General features: G+C 42.2%; 2 pseudogenes across 1 annotated transcript; both read right to left on the reverse strand.

The window, feature by feature from the left end:
- Positions 1-2803: 2803 nt before the first annotated feature.
- On the reverse strand, positions 2804-8161 carry LOC148724917 (uncharacterized; annotated as a pseudogene). Its single transcript, XR_015991090.1, has 6 exons — positions 8025-8161; positions 7363-7454; positions 6684-6840; positions 5350-5749; positions 3808-4041; positions 2804-3152 (listed from the first exon to the last, which is right to left on the reverse strand). The product of XR_015991090.1 is annotated as an uncharacterized LOC148724917 (transcript).
- Positions 8162-12004: 3843 nt separating this feature from the next.
- Positions 12005-12800, reverse strand: LOC148724918 (uncharacterized; annotated as a pseudogene).
- Positions 12801-14248: the final 1448 nt, after the last annotated feature.

Consider the following 14248-nt stretch of genomic DNA (forward strand, 5'->3'; position numbering starts at 1 on the left):
CCAGAAAAGAAGGTCCTCAAGCATAAAAATCTTTTGGGCACCGCAATCACGGACGAGTAACTTTCATATCGCAAATTAGTCAGAATAGTGGGCTCCACAATTTCGGTTTCCATAGCAGGGAGTTCTATTTCATGTTTTTTCACTAGACAAATGCACCCGGCGATCGAGTCTCAGTCAGGATGGGATCACGCCTATCGTTTCCCTGCTGAGCACTTTTGGAAGAGTTGAAATTCTGGTACTCGAACATTGATTCATTTAATGGTTACTTTCTTCGACCTCCGGCTAATACGTCTACTGTGGACGCCCTAGTGCAAGACTGGAGTGGCGATAACAACTGGATATGTAGCTCAGTCAACCTCGTAGTCGATTCCGTCCATCATCTGACATAATGTGCCGGTTGCGGAACCTCGATCATTCCAGAATGGGCCTCGTCGTATTTTTGGCCTTTTCTACGCTAGGAATGTCAAGTTAAGCCGTTCGTGGTAGAAGCTTTCGCCCTCCCAGCGATAGAAGGGTAGAAGGGCCCGGACAGAGGAAAATTTATCTATCCGTCGGTCTTTCGCGGCTGACCAAAATTCAGAATGTTAGCACCACGTTTAGACTTTCGGTGAGTTTCCTTTCCTGTATCCACATAGCATGTAAACGTGTCTTAATTGGCGTGCTTTTATGATTTTTTTGCAGTTTTTGAAGCATGTGTGGGCCCTATTTGGTCTGTGTCCTCGGCCTGATTTGGCCTGTGTTGTTGGCCTGATTTGGCTGATGTTTTTGGCCTGATTTGGCCCATATTTGTAGCCTGATTTGGCCCGTGTATTTGTGACCTGATTTGGCCCCTGATTTTGGGCCTTGTTTGGCCCTAGTTTGGCCCATGTCTTTGGCCTAATTTGGCCCACGATTGTGGCCTGATTTGGCCCGAAGTTTGAGCTGGCGTGGTGTTAGCAACCTTGCTAGTTTGGCTCAGTGGCATGTTTTTTGAACGTTTGGGTATTTTTTTTCTCTGGCGTTGCATTTTATCGCGTCATTGTCTTCTTTGGGATTAGTGCGATATTGTTTTCTAAATGTTCATTGTTCTACTACATGTATTATTTATCATAATTTGCTGTTATTATCGATCGCCTGTTCAAATTAAATGGTTTTGAGACGGGAGTCTCGTTGTTTTTGTTTCAGACGTTCTTCTTTCCGGGATCTGGTATGAAGCATCAGGACCAATCGCTTCGTCGTTTGGTTCCAGGCCTTCTGCATTTGCAGCCAGGATCAAAGGCTCCATTAACTGTGTCAAAGTATAAGTCAGGCTGATTATGGGTGTTTCCCCCATTGAAGTTGCCCTCTACGGAATTAGATGGGGTCATACTACAACCGGAATGGAGTTGTGCCCCACTAGTCATCCACTCGTGAAGTCATCTGCCGAGGGAGCAAAAAGAAAGCTTGCTCGTCTACTGTAGCCCAAAGAGTCTTTGTCCGTCGAGACAGCGCAAGCTATCGCTGAAGTTAATGTTAGGAGTAATTCTCTCTTTTACGTCTGCTTTTTATTTACTTTGCTGATTGGATTTTAAGGATTTTCTCGTGTTGACGAGATCAAAAGTTTAAGTTTTAAGGACCATAATACTCCTATCATGTTTAAACTTCTCTGGCTACCGTAAAGCTATCGCATACATTTTAAGGTATTACTCTTGTGCACAAGCGCCTTAATGGCTTGGCACCAACTTATCTATCTGAACTTTTACACTACCATAATAGTCCACGTTTACTTTCGTTCTAGTTTTCAAAATCTTTTAGCTGTGCCTAGATCCAGGTTAAAGACGAATGGTGATAGAATTTTTTCTGTAGTTGCTCCTAGGATATGGAATCAGTTGCTTCTTGAAGTCAGGAGTGTTACCTCTACTGACCAGTTCAAGACGCAGTTGAAGACATACTTATTTACATTGGCTTATGATGGCTAGTTTTAAGTAGCGTAGTTTAGTTAATTTCATTATGATAATTAGTAGCTTTTGTAGATATGGTTTAACCATTGTTGTACAGCGCTTTGAGCAAGTAGTGGACTCAGCGCTCTATTAGTATTATCATTGTTATTATTATTAAGCTGTGTGAGGCGATAGCTACAATGGCAAAGACTCTATGTACTCATTACATAGATCCTTCGACCATAGAGCCATTATTAGCGAGTCGCCTCATCCCTCTAGATAAGGGAGAGGGTGCTTTGAGGCCAATAGGAGTCGGAGAAGTGATCAGGAGAATGTGCGAGAAATGCGTCATGATCATAGCCAAGCGGGACGTTGTTGAGGCAAGTGGCTCGTTACAATTGTGCGCGGGGGGCAGAAATCAGGGAGCGAGTCTGCAATACACACTATGCATAGAATCTTCGAAGCAGATGACACCGACGCGGTCCTGCTAATTGATGCGTCTAATGCATTTAATGCCCTTAATAGGGCAGCGACTCTACACAATATCCGCGTGCTTTGTCCTGTAATTGCATTCTACGCCATAAACACCTATCGCCATTCCGCCCGGTTATTTATCACCGGTGGTAAAGAGATAACATCAGCCTAGGGAACAACTTATTATTGCTATCATTGGTGATCACATGACAATTTATGTTGCTGAGCGCAAGAATGACCAATACCGAGGTCATACTTCCTATCATTCCAGATCAGCAGTCTACTTGTCCGGTTGCCATAACCGAAAAGCTCATTAAGCTCTTGCCGCAGTCGTGTGATTCCGGATATCTACTTGTGAGTCGTATAGATAAGGCTACGTCTCGCGAGTATTTCCACTCTAGCAAAAGGGTTTCGGTAACTACGCTTGGAGATTAATTTAAAAGCACATAGAGCCTTTCGTGGACGGTGTGTCCGAGTTTGGTATGCTTAGTATTTTAATACAAACATAAAAAGTTTGGTGCCGCGTCCGACATGTACTACTTTACTATATTCACGAGCTAAAAAATCGAAATTATGCTTCTCTCCAAGAGGGATTATCGTATTTAAAGCTTTTTCAGTTGTTTACTCTCTAATAATTAGCACACTGGTTAACGTGTTTGTAAATTAAATGACAAACTTTTTTGCAATAAACTTTTCTACAGGATTGCTTATGGTGGCTCAAGGCTCTGCTTGCCCTCTCACGTCTCGGTGGTTGCCTTTGAAAGGTCGAACATCTTTTTTCTGTGGATTTTGAAAAATAATTCAATACAATCAAAAAAATTGGACCTACCATAATTATCAAGAAATGTTGGCAAGAAATGTTGGCAAGAGCTGCTAAAGTCAGTAATACAGACATTATTGGCATAATCTTAGGGGAAGTAGTGCGGTTGACAATGTACGACTTCTTCCGGGTTTGGAGGACCCGAGTGATTTATAAAAGTTATTTCAGGCAAGGAGGCCCACGTCTATAGAGTCAGAGTCCCACTTTCATACAAAACTATTGTGGATGACGATATTAAAGCACAACAAACTAGCCAAATGAATTAAGGAGAGTGAGTCAAACCAGAGACTTTAAAAATTTCCTACAAAATCTTAAGTCGATTTCTAATAAGAACACATCACAGAAAATGTTGATGCACTCCACAAAAAACTTTACATGGAATGCAATATGTTGGCGCAGATTCCTTACCTGCACCCTTTCCCCCTTACACACACCTCTGACAATTACAACACAAATGAAAACTCATGAGAGAAATAAAAGTGACTAGACTGTCCATATTTTACAGACTGCAGAAACAAACAATTTACAATTAGTATTAACAAACCTGTCTTAAGCTCTGCAAAAAGACAATGTTGGTCGCAGAATTCAAAAGAAAAGAAAATAAGAATTACTCACCTCTCCATTGGAAGAAGATTTTGCTCTTACAGTCTCCAAACCCTCAAGCAATAAAAGTTCATCGTCATGAGCTGCACCTGAACTTAAGGGGACACTACGAGACAGAAGTGACGTCACTTCACCAGAAGACACGCCATTAGCAGCGCAGACAACCTTTAGCAATTTCTCTACTTTGTAGTCTTGCTTTGCCCAATCTCGTCTCCAAATCTGCTCCTCTCCTTCTCCCCCCTTGTGCTAGTATGCATGAAATAATGATCATAATAATTAAACTTACGGTTACTGTGAAACTTAGAAACATGAGAACACCACAGACAATATGGAATGTAGCTATCTTTCAAGTAAAAAAAAAAACAATCAGATGTTTGAATCAAATCAATGTATCAGTGATTTTATATGAAGTGTAATTTATTCGTGCAAAAATTCCTCTCCCCTGGAAAATCCCACCCCATAAATAATTTCAAAAATACCGACCAGTAAAATTCCTATAATGAAAAACTATTAAACAATTATTCCACTCGCGCTTGTTGGAGATGAGATGATAGATGGCCAAAGAGGCGCGTAGCGCCGAGTTGGCTATAATCATCTCATATCCAACAAGCGCTAGTGGAACAATTGTTTTATTAAAAACGCCCCCAAGATATTAAGCAAATCTTTATATTATACAAATTTTTTAGCTCCCTTTTAATTTTAAGCTGACGCGTACGCTTACCACATTTGTAGATTATGGTATATTGGTTCATATACCATAATGGCTAAGCCAATAAAAAGTCTTGAATTGCAGTATCCAATGATCCAGTTTTTAATAAAGACGATTATACTATATTATAGAAAGATTTGATCTTTGTATATATCTGCCTCATGTTTGAAGGGTAGAATTACGGTCTTTTCGTCCAGAAGTCTTTTCGTCCAAGTCTTTTCGTCCAAAAGTATTTTCACCTAAGTTTGTTCGTTTACTTGTTAAGTCTTTTCTCGAAGCAAATAAATAACTTTTAGAAGGCTAGACAAGGCTATAGAAAGAACTTGTTACGAGCTATTCACGTAGTGACGTTACACTTCGTTGACCTTTTACGCTCAATAGACGCTTAACAACAAGCCTACTATTCCCATTTCTTTCGCGCGAAATAATTAAACGGCAAGCAAGTCTTTACTTTCGCCACTATTTAATATAGTATTTTGCGTTACAACTTCATTCATTCTCTGTGTATATATCGTAAAATTCATGACGTTGAATTCGTAAACGAAGATTGGTGACTAAAGATATCGGTACCAAAATGGCGGCGGCTCGCAACAAGTTCTTTCTATAACCTTATCTAGCCTTCTAAAAGTTATTTATTTGCTTCGAGAAAAGACTTAACAAGTAAACGAACAGACTTAGGTAAAAATACTTTTGGACGAAAAGACTTGGACGAAAAGACCGGACACCGACGGAGAATTGAAGAGTAGCAGCTACAAATTTCAAGTTTAGACCATCATGTACATCAATGAACCTGGTTAAATTTCAAGAGGTCCCACCATTAAGGAATGAAAGAGAGAATTTTCCACCTTTCCTGTCTTACTCCACCAATCTGTATCTCTTTTCCTTTACTCTCTTCCTTCTATCATGGCTCTTGCAGACTCCACACTATTAAGCAATGTAAGAGTATCATTGTGAACAGTGTCTAACGATTCTGGACCACCAGGAGACAGAAATGGCAAGCCATTAGCAGAGCAGATAGACTGTAGCCAACCCTCTACTATTTCATAGGTCGATATATTAGTTGGTCTTAGGTCCTGACCTCCTTTTTTCTCTACCTCCTCAACAAGAAGGGTGCTTTTGCATTCAGAGCCTTGCCCTGAGGCTTCAAGCTGAGAGCTTGCAGTGGAATCCACAAGACTGGTATTGCATCTTGGGTCAGAGTACAACTCAGGTTCATCACCATGTGTACCACCATTGCCTTCAAAAAAAGAAAACAGCTTAGTGCCCCCAGATGATGCAAAAGAGGCCTTATTGAAATTTATAAATAAAAATGAAATGCCACCAAAATGGTTAAAAAAAAAAAAACAATAAGAAATGGGGAGTTCTAGACCCTCGTACTCTGCAATGGCAAAAACATGGTCAATATTATTCCACAAAAGCTGAATAAATAAAAAAAGAACTTCACTTAAAATAATTGAAACACATGACCACTGTGCAAATTAAATGTGTTAAACCATAAGTGGAGGTCAAATGTGTAGAATGAGCAAATCTGTAATAATATGGTAAGTATACATATGCATGTGAATAAAGGCTGATAGTTTCGAAAGAAACTGTTTGGGGCTGCGTCGGTGGGAGTAACGAAATAACTTGGATATATCAACAAAGTTGAAGTGGTAAATTGGCCACCGTAACGATTACAAAAGCTGACGTTTCGAGCGTTAGCCCTTAGTCGGAGCGAATAGAGGAATTGTGGGTTGTGTGTGCGTTACGGTGGCCAATTTACCACTTCAACTTTGTTGATATATCCAAGTTATATATATACATACATACCAAATGTCATTTCTTTTTCATGCTACGCTTTCCTTCACCTGTGTTCTTCTCTGACACTTCCCACTTTTTACACTAAAGTTCTTTTCTTGTGAAGGTACGTTTTTAATGTTTCACTTTTTTAAGCTGCTGCCATTTACAAATGTCCAAAATAATTGTTGAAAGGCTGCAAACAAGAACATTGAACTGATTTCTAGATAATTCTTTCAGTTGCTACATATATTGCTGAACTTTTTTTGGCAGGTTAAATGGACTAAGTTTTCAAGAAATAAGCTCTACCAAATTTTTTTTCACATCCCAAGCAGCAGTTTTTGGGATATTTATTCTTCACATACAGTTATTATAATTATTGTTTGTGTTTGGCAGAAATCCCTTACCATTGAATGATCCACCACAGTCCTTTGAATCAGACAGCGAGACACTGTCAAGGTGAGATGACTCGCGTGAAGAATTCTCTGCATCCGCAAAGTAGTTTTCTTCACTTTCTCTACAGAGTGCCAGATGATCATGTAGAAGAGTCTGCTCATATCCTGTAAAAGATGTAACAAATGAACTTCACATCAAAATTCAAGTGTCCAAGGAGACTCAGCACAAAGTTTTCACTTAGAATTATGAAAAAGAGATAGGAGTAAATGTACTTATCCACATAATTATTTTACGGTCAATTTAGAATCTAAAAACCTGCCAAGAAAATTGAATGTCCACTAGTTATGAATTTCAAATGGTGAGCATCTAAATAACAACCATCCAATCTAATATTGTAAATGATGGAAAAAGACCAAATGACATATTGCTGTTCAGATGAAACATTGCCACACATTGTGTCAAACATTGTGGGCCAAACATGCAATTCTAACTGGTGGCAATTTAAGAATTTTTCACAAGTGAAAATTTTGTTACTAAATTCACCACAGGTAACCCAACTTAAAGTATTGAATTATAAAATCAACACTAAGGTTATTTGTTTGAGGAACCATGAGTGGATTACAATGATGTAAGGTTCTTGTGAAGAAAAAGATACAGTTTTCTCATTGAGCACCACATCAACTTACCCAATTGTCCATATATCTTACAAAGAACTCTTGAAAGTTGTATCCACTTTTCTGGATAAGTGGAATGTTGGCTGCAGTTTTCTTCTAACAAACTGAAAATCAACATAAATGCGAGGAGACATTGAATCAAAATCTTTCAGCTTCTTAGGAATTTTGTTAATTTTAATCCACTACCAACTATCTCTGTCTAACAGACAGCTTCCCCATGTCTGTCTTTCTTCGTTCAACTGTCTTTTGGCTGGCTGTCAAACTAATTGGCATAAATTAAAGTAGTATAGTAGTAATCTTTAATGAGGATACCAACATCACAAAGTGGTTTACAGAGGGGTCCTCAAAAGAATACTAAGTTTAGATTAAGAACTAGTTAAATACATAAAAATGTAAAAGATTTATAAAAGTATATACAATCACCAAGCATCAAATATAACTAGTTAAAAATACAAGAATTTAAAAGATAAAAAGAATATACACCTGCTTGAGTGTCTCGTTGAGAAGAAAAAAATACCTGACTGCAACTTAAACTAATTTTTAAATTTTGACCCAAGCAACATTGTGGTGTGATCCATTTACTAACAGTTGTTTAGAGTAGTCATTTATCAATGAGAACCTATCAAAGCATCATTTATCACAAGTCAAAACATGTGTGGTTGAAATTAATTTACCATTTCATCAAATCAAAGAGCTGCATCAGGTCTTAAAACCCATAAGCCAATAGAGGGTCTTCAGCAAAAGGTTTGTCCTCACAGCCATCATTTAGAGCATCTGTTCCTTGTCCTGATAATGCTTCAAAGAACACAAATCACTTTACATAATACCTTAATGTAAAGTTTTCTTTATCTGTTCCACTCGGGAAAAATCACTATTAAGACTTTCACTCCAACTAAATGCAACAAGGAAATTCAGACCTATTCCCTGGCCCAGACCAGTTATGGGTTCCTCTTTAATAAGTAATTTCAGCCACTAATATCAATGCCATTGACAAACATCTGCTCCTCTTCGCCAATTGATGATTACATGTTAATTCAAATTATCTATATTCTCAAAGCAGAGAATGTAGTCCTTTCTAATGCATTCAAACCTCACTTTTTATTTTCTGGTATGTATTGTAAATGAAAATCTCTGTTTGTGACTAAAATCGAGACCTGATATCTGTAAGAAACAGCAAATAGAGGTTTAAACGTTTTTTATTAAAAAAATCACACTGCCAGCACGACCGAACTACGTGCTCTCCACGAATGACACAAGGTCCCCGCACATGCCCGGACAATGACGCATACAAAAGCTGATTGACAGAATCACAATAGAGCATTATAAAAAAGTCACGCAACTTGTCACATCTTCCCTTTTTCCTAAGAAACGTTAAACGAAACAACAACAACAAAAAAACATTAGGGAGTGACAAAGTCTTTGAACCAATGGGGTGGCTTCACTTCCCGTTGTGACCGCCTTGGTCCAACGTGAACTTCAGATGGAGGGCAGTTTCCGGGTGGGACAGTGGCCTCGGGCTCAGGGCTTGCTCCTGCTGACTGATCCGGAATAATAAGTTCTGGGACATCTTTGGGTTCCCCTGCGTCGATTAGCTGCCGTCGATTTCTCCTATACACCGTCTGTCCTACCTGTACCCTGTAGCTCCTTGGGCCAGCTGTAGCCGTGCATGTTCCTGAACTCCATGTTTTCTCACCAGGTAGTTTCATTCGCACTGTTTCTCCCACGCTGATTGGGTCTAAAGGTTTGGCTTGCTTGTTGTAGTAGTGCTGTTGTCTTTGCTTGGTTCCTATCAACTTGCGAGTGTCCTCCTCAGTGGGAAAGTTGGGCTGTAACAGTGAGCCTGCTACCGGCAGCAGTGTTTTACAACGGCGACCCATGAGGCGTTGGGCGGGGCTGGTGCCAATTCCTGCCGTAGGTGTGTTACGCCAGTCTAAGAGCGCCTGAAACTCTGATGCTCCAGACGCCTTGCACTTTGTAAACAAATTCTTAACTGTCCGAACTGCATTCTCTGCCTTTCCATTCGACTGAGGATAGGCCGGCGAGGATGTCTTGTGCTCGAACATCCAGGCCCTGGAGAAAACTGAAAACTCGGCGGACGAAAACTGTGGACCATTGTCTGTGACCAGAGTGTCTGGAACTCCAAATCTTGCAAACATGGCTTTCAGTTCCCTAATGATGGCTCGGGAAGTGATGCTGCTCACGCGGGCCACTTCAATAAAGTTGCTGTAGTAGTCGCAAACAACTAACAACACCCTGTTATCGAATTCACAGAGGTCATCGGCAATCTTTGCCCACGGGCGTGCAACGAACTCGTGTGACTGCATTGGCTCCTTTCCTTGCTCATTGCGATGGGATAGGCAGATATCGCACTTGGAAATATATTCTCTCAGTTCTGTGGCCATACGTGGCCAGTACAGGGTTTCTCTGGCCCGGCGCAGACATCCCTCAATACCAATGTGAGACGCGTGCTTCTTCTCCATGAGTTCCTTTCTCATCACTAAAGGAACAACAATCTGCTGACCTTTGAAGATAAGCTCGTCCTGGATAGTTAACTCATCGCGCACGTCAAAGTAAGGGCGAACACATTCGGGTGCTTGAGCTCTATTTTCCGGCCATCCGCCTCTGGTCACTTCCCGTAACTTCTGCTGTACTGGGTCATCTGCGGCTGCATTTTTCAGCTGTTGCCAGCGGTCAATGGTCACTGGGAGCCAGCTACGGTGGTCAACGTCTTCCAACTCTCTGGAGAACTCGGTGGCATTCACTTCTGGTAGGTAGGCGCGACTTAAGGTATCTGCCAGCAGCATTTCTCTTCCTTTCTTGTATTTCACTTTGAGACTGTACTTCTGCAGGCGCAGCAACATTCTCTGGAGTCGTTTGGGGGCTGATGCCAGTGATTTCATAAAGATCGCCTCCAGGGGTTTGTGATCCGTTTCTACATTCAACAGGTCTCGGCCATACACATAGGCGTCAAAACGATCGCAAGCAAAGACTATCGCCAGGAGTTCTTTCTCAATTTGGGCATAGCGTGTCTCGGCCGGTGTCAGGGCTCGTGAGGCGTATGCGACAGGCTGCCCATTCTGCATCAGAGCGGCTCCTAGGCCGGACTGGGATGCGTCGCACTGTAGTGTAACTTCTTCCTTGAGATTATAGTAACGCAGAACTGGGGTGCGCGTAACCATTTCCTTTAACTTCACAAATGCAGTCTGTTGAGGTTCATTCCAAACCCACTGTACGTCATTCTGTGTTAAGTCCCTTAGAGGCTTAGTTGTATCGGAGAGATGTGGAAGAAACTTGGCCAGGTACTGAGCCAGTCCCAGAAGACGTTGTACTCCTTGTTTGTCTGTAGGGGGTGGCATCTCAACGATAGCTCGGACTTTGGCGGGATCTATTCCCAGTCCCTAAGCAGTGGCCATGTGTCCAATGAAGAGTACTTGTGGCTGTCGCAGCTTGAGCTTTTCTAAGTTTAGGCGAATATTTCTTTCCTTGCATCTTTGGAGGAAGAGCAGAAGATTTTTGTCATGATCCTGAGCCGCTTCTTCAAACGTGTCACCGTAACCGACTGCAATAAAATCGTCTGCCACCACCTCAATACCCGTCATGCCTTCAATAAGCTCGTGCATTTTCCGTTGAAACACTTCCGGAGCTGATGAGATTCCGAATGGCATGCGCCTCCAGCGATACCGACCGAAGGGGGTCTGAAAGGTCGTCAGGTATGAAGATTCTTCATCAAGGTTGACGTGCCTGAACCCATTCCTGACATCCATAATTGTGAAGACCTTTGCTCCATGGAGGCGTGTCGCAATGTCCTCAACTGTCGGAAGCTGATAATTTTCTCTCTGTATTGCACGATTCAGATCTTTGGGGTCCAGACATATGCGCAACTTTCCATTCTTCTTTGGTACTGCGACAACGGAGTTTATCCACCTGGTGGGCGTGGTCACCGGAGCTACGACACCCTGTGCTTCTAAATCATCTAATGCTTCCTTAAGCTTGGGCCTTAATGCCACTGCGATGCGACGTGGAGCATGCTGTACTGGGGGGATCGTTTCATCTAACTTAATCTTGTATTCACCGTCCAGTTGGCCTAGGCCATCACCAAAAACGTCTGGGAACTTTGACATGAGCGCCTCTTTGCTTAAAGGTGAACGCGGGGCATCCACTAGAAAAACCGAAGCACTTCCAGTCTCAGGCCTGTGGATAAGGTCATTATCTTTGTACTGGATAATACCCATAGCTAAGCACGACTTGATGCCAAGGATAGGACGTAGTTTAGCGTTGTTGACTAAACGGCAGTCCAGACGGAATGACCTTTCGTTTCTCCAGACGCGGATGCTGACGCAACCAATGACCTTAACTTTCGAGCCCCCATAGGCGACAAGCGATGCCTCGGTGTGAGTTACCTTTTCAAGTGTTTCGTCTTTGGATGCCTTCTTATAAATATGTAGTGGCATCACGTCACACTGAGCGCCAGTGTCCGGCTGAAAACGAACGAAGTTACCCGACTCTAATTTCAATGTGACCAGTTGTGAATCATCAAGCTCCACGGCTGCTACGTCTGTTTGGTACATTTCGCTGGCCTCTTCGTCTTCTAAATCGGAGGCTTTGACCTCCTTGGACTTGCATTTCGCTATGAAGTGATTCCTCTTTCCACACTTCAGGCATTCCTTACCGAGTGCGGGACAGGATTCCAAGTTTTCCATATGTTGATATCCACAATTGTTACACTCTCTCCAGTTACGTCCGCGTTGACTTTGCTGTTGTCTTCTCCGCATATTCTTCTTTAGTTTTCTTACGTTAGAGGTACGCTCTTGATCTACTTTGTTGGTTTCCGATTCGGTGGCATCTCCAACAACTTTCATTTGGGCATGCATGCTTTCGGCGGCACGACAAATCTCGTCTGTTTTGGCTAAGGTGAGAGCAGCCTCGCGAAGTAATCTCTCCCGGACTTTTGTGTCGCGTATGCCAAAAATCAAACGGTCTCTGAGTATTTCGTCCGGAGTTATGGTATTGAATTCGCATCCCGCGGCGAGTTTACGAAGTGCGGTCTTGTACTGGTCATATGTTTCTCCTGCTTCTTGTGATCGGCGGTTGAATCGGTAGCGCTCAAAGGGGACATTTTTTCGCGGTTGGCAATATTCGGCAAACTTCGTCAAAACCGGGGCAATCTCGTTCTCGTCGCCCTCCTTGGTCCAATCTGTAAACGTGGAATAAACATCGCGAGCCTCTTCGCCTATGACTGTGAGGAGAGTAGCAACTTGGACTGGTTGGGCTTTCTTGTTAAGTTCCGTAGCCAGAGAATAGCTTGTCCATGCTAAGTGAAATTTCTTCCACTTCTCTGCGGCGTTTTGATCGTGAAGTTCTAGGGGTGCCGGCGGCGGTAAACTAAATCCTGATGCCATACTAGTAGTCTTCCGTCCGTATGGGTCCTGTGACCGCTGCCACCATGTAAGAAACAGCAAATAGAGGTTTAAACGTTTTTTATTAAAAAAATCACACTGCCAGAACGACCGAACTACGTGCTCTCCTCGAATGACACAAGGTCCCCGCACATGCCCGGACAATGACGCATACAAAAGCTGATTGACAGAATCACAGTAGAGCATTATAAAAAAGTCACGCAACTTGTCACAATATCCAAATCTAAAGGGCTGTACACGTGAGGAATGGTTAATATTCCTAAGGAATAACTTAATTAGCCCCAGGACTCCACGCCATTACCGGTTTGTCATTGACCGACGCGTCAGTGTCATATGATCATTTTGTTTCGCCCGTTCGGTCGTTCGAGTTGTTTTGTTCATTTCGTATCGATCCTGTTTTTACCTTCTTCTGCATGGCTTCTGCCGCCAGTAAACGCCAAGGCAAGGCACCTTCTTTACCGACGGGTTTTGGTTACGACCTACCTTCACTAAATCGGCCGCCTCACAGCGGGTAAAGCGTTCATGTTAGGTCCATATCATGTCCCAATAACTAATACACATCAATACTACGTATTATTACGTTCATGTATGTACCACGATATGTCCTACATAATCTTGTTCTATCAGTTACCTTTGCTCTCCCTCATTAACCCACACCTACCCTAATTTACCCATGTTCTACTACGTTCACCCCCATATACCCTTGATTAACCATGTTCTACCGAGTTCACCCTCATCTACCCTAGTTAACCCATTTTCTACCACGTTTACCCCCATCTACCCTTGTTTAGCCATGTTCTACCACGTTCACCCTCATCTACCCTAGTTAACCCATGTTCTACCACGTTAACCCCCATCTACCATAGGTAACCCATGTTCTACCACGTTCACCCTCATCTAGCCTACTTAACCCATGTTCTACCACGTTTACCCCCATCTACCCTTGTTTAGCCATGTTCTACGACGTTCACCCTCATTTACCATAGGTAACCCATGTTCTACTCCTTTTACCCTCATCTACCCTAGTTTAGCTTTGTTCTATCACGTTCACCCTCATCTACCCCAGGTAACCCATGTTCTACCCCCTTCTATTGCCATTTATCCTTGGTTAGCCATTTTTCTACCACGTTCACCCTCATCTACCCTAGGTAACCCATGTTCCTTATTTTGAAGCCGTGTTACACCTCGTAGGAATGATGGCTTATTACTTATCGAAGCCCAAAAAGTAATGGATTAAGAGGCGCATTGAAGAACAAGTCGACAGCCTATAAAGGTCACTTGGAATCTTGAAAAGGCTGAAGGGATCAGAATTACTATCGTCGACAGGAACTCTGCAAGTACGTGGAACAAGGACAAATTTTTATTCGTTGCTTTTTACAAGTGTAATCAAAGTTACAAATCTAACTGATGTTGAGCTATCTGCTGGAAACAGATACCTTATTAACCAAGCGCGAGGGCCCTACTGGGAGAATATCGGACCG

Source organism: Stylophora pistillata, chromosome 8 (assembly GCF_964205215.1).
Source record: "Stylophora pistillata chromosome 8, jaStyPist1.2, whole genome shotgun sequence".
NCBI classification, from domain to species: Eukaryota; Metazoa; Cnidaria; class Anthozoa; order Scleractinia; family Pocilloporidae; genus Stylophora; species Stylophora pistillata.